We start from the raw sequence: 17,312 nt of genomic DNA on the forward strand, positions 1-17,312 counted from the left end.
TCTGATTTCTATGTCTTGATAAACGTACTATGATGGCAAATGTCAATCCCTTTGTTACTTTCTCAACAACAGCTGTTAAAAATCATTACTCGTAGGTAGTATTTAGCTGAAAGTGCGCAGTTTCTTAACTGTTGGACTGCTGCAAATGTTTCGTAGTCAACGTTCGTATCACATAGGGGCCAGTACTGTACCTGGAGGATGGTGTACCCGGGACCACATGATGTCTCCTGGTCCGAGTATCGATTTAGTGACTAATTTTAGATCCGCATTAAGGAATGCTCACAAGAGGCCCACGAAATCAGTTTCCGGCATCCTACTGTTTTCCTTGTCGTGAGGCATGATATTGTGTTTTCTTTAAAATATTATGAGTTCTGCATATTAAAGTGGTTTATAATATATTTAAGCTATTTGGAGGATATTTTTAATCCTTCAGCTACAGGTGAGAAAAATTCTGTATATTTTTAAAACAAGTTACGTAACGTGTTCACGGTTAAGCCATATTTCGTAGGCCGTGCACAATCTTGTGCCTTGAAACCATGTAACAGGCGATATTTACAAATAAACAGTTTCTTTAATGTATTAACGTGTTCCCTGTTTTGAAAGCGAAAATTTGTGTTGTTTGCCAATACCTTCTATTTCAAAAAGTTTTTAATTGGTAACTGGCTTTTGATAATAATTCTTCTTAATTTGATATCATGTACTGATTTTGATGTGCAGTAGATTAATAATGTAAGAAATGGGATATTAAATATAGTGTTGACAAGATTATCTCGATTGCAGCACTTTAAAATTTGAATAGAATATTTGTTCCTAGGTCTATGACCACATTTTCAGTTCGAATATAATAAATTTTCTCGAGACAAAGAATCTTATGTACACGAATCAGCGTGGATGAGGAAGCATCGCTCGTGCGAAACTCAGCTTTCCCTTTTCTCATATGACACACTGCGAACTATGGATGAAGGGCAATAGACAGACTCCATATTTCTAGATTTCCGAAAAGCGTTTGACAAGGTGCCACATTGCAGTATGTTAAAGAATGTACGACCATATGGAACAGGTTCACATATATGTGAGGGGCTCGAAGACTTCTTAAGTTATAGAACCCAGTATGTTGTTCTCGATGGCGAGTGTTCAAAAAATGGTTCAAATGGCTCTGAGCACTATGGGACTCAACTGCTGTGGTCATCAATCCCCTAGAACTTAGAACTACTTAAACCTAACTAACCTAAGGACATCACACACACCCATGCCCGAGGCAGGATTCGAACCTGCGACCGTAGCAGCAGCGCGGCGAGTGTTCATCAGAGACAAGGCTGTCGTAAGGAGTCCCTCAGGGAAGTGTGGGAGGACCGCTGTTGCTCTCTATATGCGTAAATGACTTGGCGGACATGGTGGGCAGCAGTCTGCGGTTGTTCGCTGATGATGCTGTGGCGTACGGTAAGGCGTCAAACTAGAGTAACTGTAGGAGGGCACAAGAAAGACAAAATTTCTAGTTGGCGTGATGAATGGCAGGTAGCTATAAATGTAGAAAAGTGTAAGTTTATGCGGATGAGTAGGGAAAGAAACCCATAATGTTCGGATACAGCATTAGTTGTGTCCTGCTTGACACAGTCATGTCGTTTAAATACACTACTGGCCATTAAAATTGCTACACCAAGAAGAAATGCAGATGATAATCAGGTATTCATTGGACAAATGTATCATTCTAGAACTGACATGTGATTACAATTTCACGCAATTTGGGTGCATAGATCCTGAGAAATCAGTACCCAGAACAACGACCTCTGGCCGTAATAACGGCCTTGATACGCCTGGGCATTGTGTCAAAGAGAGCTTGGATGGCGTGTACAGGTACAGCTGTCCATGCACCTTCGACACGATACCACAGTTCATCAAGAGTAGTGAGTGGCGTATTGTGACGAGCCAGTTGCTCGGCCACCATTGACCAGATGTTTTCAATTGGTGAGAGATCTGGAGAATGTGCTGGCCAGGGCAGCAGTTCAACATTTCCTGTATCCAGAAAGGCCGGTACAGGACCTGCAACATGCGGTCGTGCATTATCCGGCTGAAATGTAGGCTTTCGCAGGGATCGAATGGAGGTCGTAACACATCTGAAATGTAGCGTCCACCGTTCAAAGTGCCGTCAATGCGAACAAGAGGTGACCGAGACGTGTAGCCAATGGCACCCCATACCATCACGCCGGGTGATAACGCTAGTATGACGATGACGAATACACGCTTCCAATGTGCGTTCACCGCGATATCGCCAAACACGGATGCGACTATCATGATGCTGTAAACAGAACCTGGATTCATCCGAAAAAATGACGTTTTGCCATTCGTGCACCCAGGTTTGTCGTTCAGTACACCATCGCAGGCGCTCCTGTCTGTGGTGCAGCATCAAGCGTAACCACAGCCATGGTCTCCGAGCTGATAATCTATGCTGCTGTAAACGTCGCCGAACTGTTCGTGCAGAGCGTTGTTGTCTTGCAAAGGTCCCCATCTGTTGACTCAGGGATCGAGACATTACTGCACGATCCGTTACAGCCATGTGGATAAGATGCCAGTCATCTCGACTGTTAGTGATACGAGGCCGTTCGGATTAAGCACGGCGTTCCGTATTACCCTCCTGAACCCACCGATTCCATATGCTGCTAACAGTCATTGGATCTCGACCAACGCGAGCAGCAATGTCGCGGTACGATAAACCGCAATCGCGATAGGCTACAATGCGACCTTTATCAAATTCGGAAACGTAATGGCTCTTTTTTCTCCTCCTTACTCGAGGCATCACAACAACGTTTCACCAGGCAACGCCGGTCCACTGCTGTTTGTGTATGAGAAATCGGTTGGAAACTTTCCTCATGCCAGCACGTTGTAGGTGTCACCACTGGCGCCAATCTCGTGTGAATGCTATGGAAAGCTAATCATTTGCATATCACAGCATCTTCTTCTTGTAGGTTAAACTTCGCGTCTGTAGCACGTCATCTTCGTGGTGTAGCAATTTTAATGGCCAGTAGTGTATCTAGGCGTAACGTTGCAAAGTGATATAAAGTGGAACGAGCACGTGAGGATCGTGGTAGGGAAGGCGAATGGTCGACTTCGGTTTATTGGGAGATTCAAGGCAAGTATGGTTGGTATGTAAAGGAGATCGCATGTAGGACACTAGTGCGACCTCTTCTTGGGTACCGTTCGAGTGTTTGGGATCCATACCGGTTCGGATTAAGGGGCTCCGGAAAGGCTCAAAATCATGAAAAGTTCAATTTTTACTTTTTTGCGTTTTCTGAATCTGCAGACTATTACCTTTTAATAGATATATAATTTATTCAATTCCGAAGACTACAACTATTTTTAAATTTTTTTTGAAATGTGTTCTACATGGGCGTGACCCACTGTGGCGCTGTTAAACTGCTATCAAATGGTGTTATTATTAACGTCCGTGTTCACCAGGTACATTTTAGTGATGTGAGATAAAGTATGTGTTGTGGCTAACCTGTGATGGTTCAATATATATCGCTGGTGTGATTGTCGATTGTTTCATGATTATTTACTCTGTCGTTATCTCGAAAATATTCGTAATTAATTCTGTTTCTTGAGTCTCTGTTTTGTTGAAATATAATAATGAGTAAAAGTAAAGTTATTAGAAATCCTCTGAAGGCTTTTAAGAAAAGGAGAAATGTTGGAAAGCCAAAGGTATATGTTATTACTGTAAACAATAAAGACGATAATCAAGTGAGTGAACCTAACCTCTCAAGTACACCTGCATCATAGCAGTCAAAGTGGGAAAGAAAATACTTCACAGAAGAAGCTTGATTCAATGAGTGAAAACTATGAATGTTTAATGGGCGAATCGGATGTGAATGAAATATTTGATATGTCGGTTCTCAAAGGAATTTTTTCAAACTGTGTAAGATGTATTCATTGTAGTGAAGTTGGTCTGGAACTCTCCATAATAAAGCACGTAGGACTTGCTAGTGAAATACAACTGAAATGTGATAAGTGTTCATACATGACCACCTTTTGGAACAGTGTTGCAGTAACTGCGACTGAAGAAAATGGTAGCAAAATCTACGAACACAACAACGAGCGATGCTTGCTTTAGACAAGGAACGCCTTCGGGCTGCAGACAGGGCTGTAAAGAGTCTAGAAATACAAGCAAAAGTAAACAGGAGGAGGAACAAGAGGAAGCTGGAGGAGGAGTTTGCAGAGGATGAAGATAATCCATCCTATGGACCTGGACTGCACTAAAAAGTTAATCCAATCTTTGTCGCTCGATTCCCAAAACTTTTATTTTCTCATACTAATTACATGTTTTCTAAGGATCTTCCAAACATATTTGTTTCAAACTTTCAGTAAATGTTACACAGTACCTTCTGCATAATTTAACACAGCCTTTTTCCAAAAATCTGTATATTTTTGAATATATAAATAAAAAATTGCAAAAAAATGTTGTGAATTTTCATTACAATTGAAAAAAAACATCTTTAATAACTGAACTAAAATTTTGTAAAATCGCTGTGTTAAGTTGTAGCCCATATTCCAATAAATAATCTGTAAAAAGTTCAACTTCCTACCTCAAATACTTTGTGAGGAAAGATGTAATTTATAAGCGTTATTTTAACATTGCAAGTATAGGGCGTTCCGGAGCACCTTAAAGGAAGACATCAAAGCGATTCTGAGGCGAGCTGCTACATTTATTATTAGCAGGTTGGATCAACACCCAAGTGTTGCTGACATGCTTAGATGAGATTCCCTGTAGGGAAAGCGATATTCTTTTCTAAGAACACTGTTGAGAAAACTAAGAAAACCGGCATTTGAAGCTGACTGAAGAACAATTCTACTGTTTCCAACATACGTCTCGCGTAGGGTCCAAGAAGATAAGATACGAGAAACTAGGTCTCAAACGGAGACATATATGTAGTCGTTTTTCCCTCGCTCTTTTTGTGAGTGGAACAGGAAAGGAAATGACTAGTAGCAGTACAGGGTAACCTCCGCCACGTGCTGCATGGTGAAATGTTGAGTGTATGTATAGATGTAGATGTTGTGCCTGAGGACAGTTTTTGTTATTTTCGAAAACCTTACTTTTCTGGAGTAATTTTTTAATTTCAAAAAAGACTGCAGTACATATTAATTGAATACTATCAACTCAAAATGGAATAAGATATTGTACTGAACTTCTATTACAGGGCTGTCGGCTAGAGGCGGAAGTCTGAGACTCTTCCATACAGAAAACTGGTAGAAACAGTGGTACGTTAGCTATGTAGAGAACGTGGATTTGCTCTGATTTGCAAGCTCTAACAAGGTCAAGGGACACATGCCATCACGTAGTGGCGCAGTTAACGTGTGTAGGCTCACTACCCATTATCTGATGCGGACGCAAGATCCAACAGTGCCAAAACGAACTTTTCTGACTAGCTGATAGTCAGATTATTTTATCTGACAAGTAAGTCGAAAACGTTAATCACCTCTTCAGCACAAGAAAAACGATATTTTGAATTTTGTAGTTAAAAATTTAGTTCTACCGTATCAGTAAAAAAAAGACTATTCAGTTACTTTAGGAACTGTGCGGCTGGTCCCGGCGCAGGTTCGAGTCCTCCCTCGGGCATGGGTGTGTGTGTTTTGTCCTTAGGATAATTTAGGTTAATTAGTGCGTAAGCTTAGGGACTGATGACCATAGCAGTTAAGTCCCATAAGATGTCACACACATTTGAACGTTGAACTTTAGGAAGAACATATCGAATCCTTGTCTCAGTAAAGCAGTATTGTATTCGCCTTGGAATGACTGTGCGTATCCACGACAGGCAAACAGAAGACAACGGTAACACATACCACAAATATCGTTTCGCGGCTGCTCTTGGTAAAGGATTACGAGAAGAGTACCCAAAACATCTCACGAGTTGTGCCGGTTTGAGTGGCACACTTCTTTGACGGGATGAGTCCATCTTTGACCTATTGGACTTGGTCTGTGGTTAAGACACTAGGCTATTGCCCAAGAAGCCGTGGGTTTATATGCGCGACTAGTCCCTCGGACTCAGATTTCCCATTGATTCGCTAAATCACTTCAGGCAGATGGCGGGAAGGCTACTAACAGTAAGACTACCATTACTTTCGTCCTTTCCCTATCGACCATCCTTAGCGTTCTCTCTCTAATTGGGTCATGGAGCTCTAGGAGACAGACCATTTACGAGAATTATTGCAGTTCAACGCTCACATTATTGGGTAGGATCAGGTTTACCTTACAATGAAGACTTCCACGACCAGATGTGGTAGTTACTGACGAGTTTCCCGTGCTCTACGGCCTTGATCGAAGAAACTTTTCGGTTCCTGACATTTCGTCCAGAGTTGCACTGGACATTTTCGGTGGTGTTCCTTGTGACGCTGAGTCTTGCCAAATAACGACTCGGACGTCGAAGAGCGGCATAAACAATGTGTACTGTGGGTTTGGTCGAGTTTACACGTGACCAGCAGAGACAATATTTGTCAGAGATAAAAAGTAACCGATTGTCACCTGTCAAGGATAAAAAACTATTTATCGATTCTGCAGAACCACTGTCCATATTTCATTGAGTTTCATAAAAAGTACACGTAGGCGAAGCACAGGTTATATCTAATGCGACAGAGAAATAAACATAGTCTGCTGAAGTTCTTACGCAGAGTCATGAGGAAGAATTTTTGATAAATGACACGTGTTGAAGCCTTAAGGTGAGTTACTCGATGTGGTGGACCGCTTATAACACTGTGTCTAAATAGGGACAATAATACCGATGTGGTCGTGACGGCAGCCATTTGCAGCAATAATCGACTATCCAAAGCTGACCTGGCGAACTCGACAGACACAAGAAGTGATTAGAATATAAAATGCTAAAATATCTCTTACAACCGCATGAGCACGATCGGGAAGGAACGCATCTCATTCTTTGGACATCTGATGAGAACTACAGAAAACAGAATTAGTAAAAAAAATACAAAAATTGTGGAATAGCAAGAGCGACATTAAATGGATCACAGAAACTAAGGAAGATACAAAAGAACTCCAAATTACAGTAGATGACCTAAAAAACAAGACAGAGAAAACCAGAATACTGCAAGACCCGCAAACCAGACTACAAATGAAAATCAATAAAAGGAGTACAGGAAGAGCGGTCTCAGATGAATAAAAAGAAAGAAAATATCTGAAAGAATGAAGAAATATTGGGATGACAGAAGAGCAAAACACCTTTCATATAAGAATAGACTAATAATTACATTACCTGATTATCGTATTACGTTATTGTTGAGCCAAATTGTATCCCTGTGTAACAACTTGTTTACAACTTTGTATTTTTGACTAGAGTGGTCCAATGGAGGCCATAAAATAAATAATAATAATAAACAACGGCAAACACACGAGAACCGAGTCAGGTGGCACATTTTCACAGTGCATATAGAAAGGTTGATAAGCGGCACACTGTTGTGTACATAGTTCCGCGTAGTCAGCGCGTACACAACTTTCCCACTAGAGCGCGCCCCACTAAGCACAACAGCGCAGGCGCAGCGCTCATCCGTCTCCGCACTACGAGATGGCGCTACCTAAGAGACGGACCAAATTCTGCTTCCGCCGATCCGCATATTAATATGTCACGCAGCCAGTGAGATTGCTGCTAACGTAGAACCTTTTCTCCTCACGGATCACACTCGCGCAGTGATACCTGAACGCTCGAGGTATTATAACGAGTGTACAGACCTCCGATTAGTCAGTCTGCATTAGTCTGTAGTCAAGTTTCAGTCTGTGCCTAATAAGATTATCATATTCCTATACATAGCCATGAAGATAAATGTATGGACACTTTGTCAAGTATCAGAGAAATGTGAGAATAGGGTTAACGTACCAAGACCAAAGGAACTTCAGATTGTCAATTGTAAACAGCATCCAGAATCAAGTTACGCAATGTCTATGATTTTTATTATTTTAATAAATGTGTGTGAAAATTAATCAAGTTCTGGTTTAAAGTTGGTCACCGTCAATCTGCTACTCTAAGCGTGCAAGTGGCATTTCTATCGTCTGATCTAACGGCAGAAGATAAACACGCCATGATAAGACCACGAGACAAATTGCTGACACTCGCCTACTTCTTTAGAGCGACAAGTCAAATAATCTGATGGTGTGTGTACCAAAGGTCTTACAGTACGAACACCACACTCACCATTACCACGGACCGTGTCAACGGGGAAGAGGAAAAAAGAGGACAAAGAAGAGCAGTGTGCAAAGAGCATCAACCTTTGCAGGTTGCTAGAACAGAGCCAAAAGCGAGCAGTCGCGTGTGGCATGTTGCTATGTGCTCAGGTGCATTCTCATGTGTCGATACAGTAGGTATCGGGGTAGATTTCTTATGGTGAAGGTCGAAATATCTCTTCTCACGTCTTTTAGGCTGTTGATCCTCTGTGATCGAACAGTTCTGAGGGACAAATGCACCTCTGAAGAAGCCACATTATTCACTCGATACGTCAGAATGCTTGTTGACATACTGCCGGTAGGACTAATAATGACATGGTCATGTAAACTATACGTTGAGAAATCTCTCCGCAGTTTAAATAGTGGAATAGGTCATCCTGAGTGGAGGTAAACGCAAACCAAAGATTTACGTGTAACAGGTTCTCCGTTTATTCAGAAGTGATGGACTTTATTACGGACAAGTGTCTTACGTAAGCACAACACGGCACTGTAGAGAGCTCCTGCACAGTCATTTCCTGACCTCTACCTGCTAGAGACAAGAATGACCGTCGTTGGTAGCACACGCAGCTGCTAGGCGAAATAGACGTGACTACGTCAGCTGTTGTCATGTCTACAGTGCTTTCCACAGCCACCAAAGGTTTCATCGTAAACGATCCACGATCGAGTTACCGCAACAGACGCTCAAGTGTATTATATTTCGGGGAATTTAAGGACCGGGAAAGTACTTCGAACGCCTAATAGTAGTCCTCCAGCAACTTGTGAGCAGTTATAGATGTTTGTCAAGGCGTATTCTCCAGGGAAGACAATTATCATTCCGAAAACATCGATAACATAAAATGCAACTCACACTTTTCTGATATGACATCCTGGAAGCCATGGATCAAAGAGCTTCGGTAAATGAATTATTACTTGACTTCCGAAAAGCATTTGATTCAGTACCACATAGGCGCTAGTTATCGAAAGTACGATTCGTATTGGGTATCAAGCGAGGTTTGAGGCTATGTTGAGGATCATTGGTAGAGAGAATGCAGCAGACTCAGCGACAGACGTAGGAGTAACTTTAAATATGCTCTGGCGAAATGTGTTGGAGCTCTTGTGGTTCGTGTCGTACATTAATGACCTTGTAGACAATATTAACACTAACCTCAGAGTTTTCCCAAATGATGCAGTTATCTAAATGACGTACTCCTAAAAAATATGTTCACAAATATTCAATCACAGACGAGCTGTAACAAGAGCAATGAACTCTGTTCCGTGGAACAAAAAGATAAGACAAACAACGAAGAAGAGAATGTGTAAAACTATAGTCCAGGGTGCAGTTTTGTACTGAGTAGCACCCGGGGGCGTTAGCAATAAATAAATAAAAATAAAAATAAATTGCTTACCACTGAAATGGATGACTTACGACGAAGTTCAAGGTGTACTAGGATAGATGGTATAATAAATGACGCAATCAGACAAAGGATGAAAATGAATAGGGATATTTGTGACGACAGCCAACAAAAACAGCTGATGTGGTTTGTCCATGTGAATAGGATGAATGAAGACAGAATACCAAATTGGATACTACGAACGATACCATCCCAGCGGAAGGTACGGGGTCGCCCACGATGCAACTAGTAAAATGATGTGCAGGGCCTGCATCTCGTGGTCGTGCGGTAGCGTTCTCGCTTTCCACGTCCGGGTTCCCGGGTTCGATTCCCGGCGGGGTCAGGGATTTTCTCTGCCTCGTGATGGCTGGGTGTTGTGTGATGTCCTTAGGTTGGTTAGGTTTAAGTAGTTCAAAGTTCTAGGGGACTGATGACCATAGATGTTAAGTCCCATAGTGCTCAGAGCCATTTGAACCATTTTTTTTTTATGTGCAGGAGGTAATCCAAGCAAGCAATATGAAAACTGAGGAAAGTCAAGACAATAGAAGATGGCAGCTGGGGGCGAAGAAGCAGCGTCAGCCGTAGATACTCCGCAAGAACAAGAAGAAGATAGTTAGTCACATCTTGACAATATTTCAAAGTGGTGCAAAGGCTGGCAATTTGCTGAGAATGTTCCGAAATATAAAACTCTGCGCGTCACAAAACGGAAGAACGTAGTTTCCTATCGCTACAATGCCAGTGAGTCACAGTTGCAATCGGTCAACTCATACAAATACTTATCTCTGTCTAACAGTTTGTAGCGGTGTGAAATGGAACGATGTAGTTAAAGCAGGTAGCAGACTTCGGTTTTCTGATAAAATAGTAGATAAACAGAATCAGTCTACAAAGGAGATTGCTTACAAATCACACCTGCGATCCATATTGCTCCAGTGTGTGGGACCCGTACCAAGTAGGACTAATAGGGGATACTGACATGTACAAAGAAGGGCAGCAGGAATGGTCACAGGCTTGTTTGACTTGCGGGAAAGAGCCACAGAGATGATGAAAGAACTGAATTGGCAGACGCTTGAAGACAGACGCAAACTATCCCGTGAACGCCTACTTATCAGGTTGCAAGAATTAGCTTTAAATTTAGGAATACAGTACAACTCTCTACTTATGGCTCCTACAGGGATCACGGAGACAAGGTTAGAATGATTACAGCGTGCACAGAGGAGTTTAAGCAATCATTGTTCCATCACTCCATACCTGAATGGAACGAAAAAAAGCCCTAATAACTGGTACAATGGGAAGTACCCTCTCCCATTCACAACTCAATGGTTTGTAGAATAAGGTTATAGATCTAAATGCGGATGTCAGTGGCGTGTGGACCCTCGCAGTTCCCATTAACAGTTATTCACAATGGTATCATGACAGCCAACGTTGCCATCGACATGTGTTAACGCCCATAGACAATGGCACAAAAAAAAAAAAAAAAAAAACACTTTGCATGTCAGGACTGTGCCCCCAGCATTATTTTCTCTTCCAGTAATGGTTGCAAACTGTCTATTGACCCGCGCTTTTCGCAATACACGCCGATCACAAGTTCTAAGAAGAAGAAGGTCATGACTATAACAATATTCAATACATAGCAGTTCCACTTCGATACTACCCCAATCACTTTCACATTCGAAAGGACAGCGACTGAAAACCACATCAGACCATCCAGATTTAAGTGTTCCGTAGTTTTCATGAGTCGCTTAAGGAAAATGCGGAGATGCTTTCTTTGGAAAGAATACGGCCTATACTCATCCCCATCCTGCCTCTTACAGCTTGCGCTCCATCAGTAATGACGTCGTCGACGAATGGGAGTTAAATCCTAGTCTTTTATTTCTTTTTAAGACACGAACAACACTAACCTCGTTATCAGTTAAAATAGAGGGAAGATCCTGTGGGAGACCCAGTTCAACCCTCAGGTCGTCATATAAAACACACTCAGTTAAAAGATGTCGTACTGACAGCTGTGTCCCGCGTCTCTGACATACTGGGGTCTCCTCCCGACGTAAGAGGAATCCGTGTGTCAGTGAGCAATGTCCCATTCTAAGCCAAGTAAGGGATACTTCTTCACACCGTCGCAAACGGAAGGAGGTGATCCATGGTCGCACTGAAGTTTTGATGGAACGTAGTTTATTGTTCCTCACTTCCATCCACTGGGACTCCCACCAACATATCGCCTTCCTGGTCACAAATGAAGTGACAGCCCGCAGAGGGACTGAACATCTTGAGGTACTTGTTGGTAAAACCATTACGAGTAAAAAGTTGAGATGGAAAGGCTCAACCTTTCGCCAAGGTATTGGCTTAGTAGAGGCACCATCTGCATAGTATGAAAACGAAAATAAATAATACACGCTAGTGGATTGTGGCACTAGTTACACTCCTCATAAGTCTAGGAGAAGGTGGATAGCAAAAGGAATACACAGCACTCGGAAATGTTGACGTAGTATTAAAAATACTAGGTTTACAAAGCCATAAGAAAATGGATCAACATTTTAGAGAAGCCATAAATTTGGGAGTCATATTTTGTTCCATTCAAGTGACACTAGCTTTTTTTCATGGAAATGATAAACAAAACAGAAAATCAGAAACGGTAGAGCATCAAAGTCTCGTGTGGAAGAACACCTTAGACGAAAGTCGTCACATTATAATTAATAAAAATAGCTTTTTTCTACATTTTGTAATAACATAATCGTTTCCAGTGCTTGCTTAATGAAATGTGTGATTAATAAAATTTCAGGGAGCCGGCTAATACTTGTTTAGGAATTACATGGACAACTTCAGTAAATGCTGTATTACCATACGACTTTGCATGTGTGCTGCGTTTTGCGGTTAGTTACATCTGACAATAATCTTGTTTAACGAAAAAATAACATTCGTGTTTCTTGCTTTGATTTATTTTATATTTTAAGCTGATGACGTATAAATTGCAAAGTGTTCCGTTCTGGAGTATTCACGTCAGCTCACATTCAAGAATTAATTTTATTAACCATGGCCGGTTACGACGGTTTACATTATCAAGTAAGTGAGCATCACCATCATCAATAAAAAATATTAACTTAACTGGGAGATTCCTACATCTACAACTTCATTACAAGATATTCTTCCAAGGGGGAATATCGTCAGAAAACTACGTCCCATGCACTGACAAGTTACGCCAGGGTTCACCCAAATGTACAGTCAGGTCGAATCACAATGCATCGCCCTGAAGTGGAACAAACGTTTGTCTACGTTTGTGGCTGCCACAGTTAATCCGCTTTCTCTTGTGCAGCGGTGCTCTCCGATTGTCCCCACAGACAATTAGCATTGTAAGCGAAGCGTGTCCCTCTTTCCGTGATGGACGTGGTCTGTCTACACAAACAGTCCATTTCACGTCGCGTTCACGTATGTAGGCCTATCACTTACACCGTTAATGGAGAAGAGTGGACCACGTGTATCTTCTTAACATACGATACTAGACAAGTCTATGAAAATTTCAGCATCTCACAAGTCGAAGTGGAAGAACAATACCTACCAAATGCCCGCATCTCGTGGTCGTGCGGTAGCGTTCTCGCTTCCCACGCCCGAGTTCCCGGCTTCGATTCCCGGCGGGGTCAGGGATTTTCTCTGCCTCGTGATGGCTGGGTGTTGTGTGCTGTCCTTAGGTTAGTTAGGTTTAAGTAGTTCTAAGTTCTAGGGGACTGATGACCATAGATGTTAAGTCCCATAGTGCTCAGAGCCATTTGAACCTACCAAATATACTCTGAAGTAAAACGTGATGTATTGTGTGAACTATTTTTTATTAAATTGGTCGGCAGTAGGTAAAAATAAATAATACCAATTGCTACCACCTATACAGAAAGATTATACGGTACAACTTATGCAGAACAGTAAGTCCATATCTCAGGTAGTCATTATCTCTTTTTACTAAGGTGTGAGCTAGTTCATAATAGTTAGGTGGACAAGTGCTGCACAGCTCTCATAGATAGATTCATATGACACTAATGAGTATGTGTCTTCACTTGCTGAAGGCACACAAAATTACGAAATACTTCTTCCAGAATGGAAAAAAAGCATCGTGCCTTACATATTGTCAGTGAAAATGCTTCAGATAAGACATTGATCGAAACTAAACGTTATAAATGAAGTGTATTTGCTGTATGTGACCAGCAGACGTAGTCATTTGGTGAGAAAAATGCTCCCTAACAAAATGGGCTGTGTAAGGTTGAGCCTTGTGTCACATACGATCAAGTGCAACTATTCCACGATAGTATACACGTGACTGTTTCTCATAATTGGTTTCCCTACAATTACACCGTCTGCGGTGTGCAGAGAGAAATTGAACTCTGAACAGGCTACCTCGTGGTGTGAATCTTTTCCAAAGCTATGTCGTATCGGAGAACTGAAGTTGGTATTTCCTTTCGTTTTTCATGTTGTTTATGACACAAAATTTGTTTTGCACGGGATGATTTTGTCCGATGAAGAGAAAAACAACAACAGTCAAATCTTCCTCATTAAAACAATGTATTTTTCACTGTTAAAAAAATGGTTCCAAAGGCTCTGAGCACTATGGGACTTAACATCTGAGGTCATCAGTCCCCTAGAACTTAGAACTACTTAAACCTAACTAACCTAAGGACATCACACACATCCATGCCCGAGGCAGGATTCGAACCTGCGACCGTAGCGGTCGCGCAGTTCCAGACTGAAGCGCCTAGAACCGCTCGGCCACACTGGCCGGCTTTTCAGTATTACTGCCATTCATTTTTAAAGCTACGCACAGTCATAAAACGCTAAGATAGTTGTAATCAAGAAAAAAATTTCATTAACCGAGAATCTAGTTTGAACTGCAATCTGACAACTAGTTGACCCACAAGTTTCAATTATGGGCCTTAGAACAAAATTAAAAGACCCCTCACGCAGACACAGTACCTTTGAAGATCTTCGTAAATCATGTCCAATTTTTTGGAAATTTGTGGTAAGGCCTTACGGGACCAAACTGCTGGGGTCTTCGGTCCATTAGCCTACACACTACTTCATCTAACTTCAACAACACACACACCCATGCCCGAGGGGGGAGCCGCACGGACCGTGACAAGGCACCTTAGACCGCGAGGCTACCCTACGCGGCAATCATGTCTAAAAAATACGCCCTAGATATTTGAAAATGTTGACGAGAAAAGTACAGATCATAAGACATCAGTAAATTTTAGTTTATATCACTGGTTGTGAACCCATTATTTTATTTATAAGATTGTAATAATATCTTTGCGTTAAGTTACATGTCGGATGAAAACGAGAGTAATAATCTGAAATCTAAATAGCAGCGAAAAATAAGTTATGTTAAATATTGGCTAAAAAAATGAATATGTGAGTGTAATAATTACAACATTCTTCTGCCAACCTACAATTAACTCTATCGAAATGAGGAAACCAAACAGAACATTTCACAGAAATTTTCGTGAAAAATGCATCCTCATGTAAAATTTAGCTTTGGATGGGAGTCGAGCCCATGTAAGATGTCCGCTTTGCTACAGAGCCACCCGGTCCGTGGGAAAGACGACCTTGCAGTAGAGAAGAAAACTTCAAAGTCGATTTTCTCGACAATTTCTTAGAGTTGCATCTTAATAGTTTGGTTGAGAGATACGAGTCTTGAACTTCACAAAAACAAAAAATACAAAAAACCGATTGACATGTGGTCTCCTTATAAGACACATACTAGAATGTGACTAATATGGATTAATGACCAATATGTACCGTACAGTAAAAAGAGTGATAAACAGAGAGAAAGAAAAGAAACGGATTTCGATAGTGCATAAAATGAGGCCGGGGCATGTGTTAGTCGAGCCCCAGTGCCTGTGATCTTGAACCGTCCGCCAGAGGTAAACAAGATTGGTCCGAGCACGCAGCCGCGAGGAGCGGACTCACCTGTGGCCCGGGCTGGGAGCGCGCGGCGGCAGTGAGTGTCGCCGGCAGACTGAGCGGCTCGGGAGAGCACCGCCGCAGCCTTGGCGGCCAGCTGGGACCAGCGGCGCTGAGCCGCGCCAGCCTTGACATCGGGGCCGCCCAGTAATGACGCTGACGTCCCCGTGGGTGGCACGCCACGCGGAGTTGCACTCGCACCGGACAATGGCCCCTAGCACTGGGCGGAGCTGACCAGCCACCTACACGTCTGCACATCTACTATACCCACGTGTATGCTCCGCTGGCCACCTTCTGGTTTACGGCAGAGAGTTCACTGTGTACCAATACCACAATCTTCGCGTCGTCTTATAGTCGAGAATGGTGCGCAGGAAGAACGATTACTGGTATGCCCAGATGTCAGCCAGAATGTCTCCACTTCTTGTTTTTTCCGTGACCACTGAGGTCACAAACGTCATGAGGTACCTCCTAATATCGTGTCGGACTTCCTTTAGCCCGGCGTGTAGCAACTCGACGTGGAATGGACTCAACAAGTCACTAGAAGTCCCGTGCAGAAATATTGAGCTTCCTCTATAGCAGTCCATAAAAGCGAAAGTGTTCCGGTGCTCGATTTTGTGCACCAACTACCTCTCGATTACGCCGCATAAACGTTAGATGGGATTCATGTCGGGCGATCAAATGGTCAAACTATTGCTCGGATAGTCCAGAATGTTCTTCAAACCAATCGCGAACAATTGTGACCCTGTGACTTGCCGCACCGTTGTTGGGGAACAAGAAGTTGATTGTTTTGGGGGACGAGACCAGACAGCGAGGTCATCGGTCTCATCGGATTAGGGAAGGACGGGGAAGGAAGTCGGCCGTACCCTTTAAAAGGAACCATCTGGAATTTGCTTGAGGGATTTAGGGAAATAATGGAAAACCTAAATCAGGATGGCCGGGCGCGGGATTGAACCGTCGTCCTCCCGAATACGAGTCCAGTGGGGAACAAGAAGTCCATGAACGGCTGCAAGTAGCCAAGTAGCTGAAAATAACCATTTCCAGTCAATGATTGGTTTAGTTTGACCGGAACACCCAATCTATTCCTTGTAAAAACAACTTACACCATTATGGAGCCACGCCAGCTTGCACAGTGCCTTGTTGACAACTGGGTCCATGGCTTCGTGGGGTCTGCGCCACACACGAACCCTACCATGAGCTCTTACCAACTGAAAGCGGGATTCATCTGACCATGACATGGTTTTCCGGTATTCTAGGGTCCAACCGGTATGGTTACGAGCCAAGCAGAAGTACTGCGGGTGATGTAGTGCTGTTAGCAAGGTCACTCCTGTCGTTCGTCTTCTGCCATAGGCCATTATCGCCAAATTTCGCCGCACTGTCCTAAGGGATACGTTCGTCATACGTCCCATATTGATTTCAGCGGTTACTTCATTTAGTGTTGTTTGTCCGTTAGCACTGAGAACTCTACGCAAACGCTGGTGCTCTCAGTCGTTAGGTGAAATCGTCAGCCACTGTGGTGTATGGTAATGTCTGAAATTGACACTGTTGATCGCGCAATAATGAATTCTCTAACATTTCCCAAACTGATATGTCAAAAGCAACTAGCTCAAATTACCATTCCGCGTTCAGTCTGTTAGTTCCCATCAAACGGCCATGATCACGTCGGAAACCTTCACACATGAATTACCTGCACACAAATGACAGCGCTGCCCTTTTATACCTTGTGTACGCGTCACTACCACATTCTGTATACGTGCATGTTACTATCCTATGAATTTTGTCACCTCAGATTATAT

General features: G+C 42.6%; 1 protein-coding gene across 1 annotated transcript in view; it reads right to left on the reverse strand.

Annotated features, from left to right (window-relative positions):
- The window catches only part of LOC126411242 (beta-glucuronidase-like), a 288,686-nt gene extending 273,111 nt beyond the window's left edge, over positions 1-15,575 (reverse strand). Inside the window, exon 1 of the mRNA XM_050081351.1 lies at positions 15,526-15,575. The gene's annotated coding sequence lies outside the window, so the exon portion shown is untranslated. The remainder of the gene's footprint in view (positions 1-15,525) is intronic.
- Between the last annotated feature and the right edge of the window lie 1,737 nt (positions 15,576-17,312).

This window comes from Schistocerca serialis, chromosome 1, assembly GCF_023864345.2.
Source record: "Schistocerca serialis cubense isolate TAMUIC-IGC-003099 chromosome 1, iqSchSeri2.2, whole genome shotgun sequence".
In the NCBI taxonomy this organism is placed as follows: Eukaryota; Metazoa; Arthropoda; class Insecta; order Orthoptera; family Acrididae; genus Schistocerca; species Schistocerca serialis.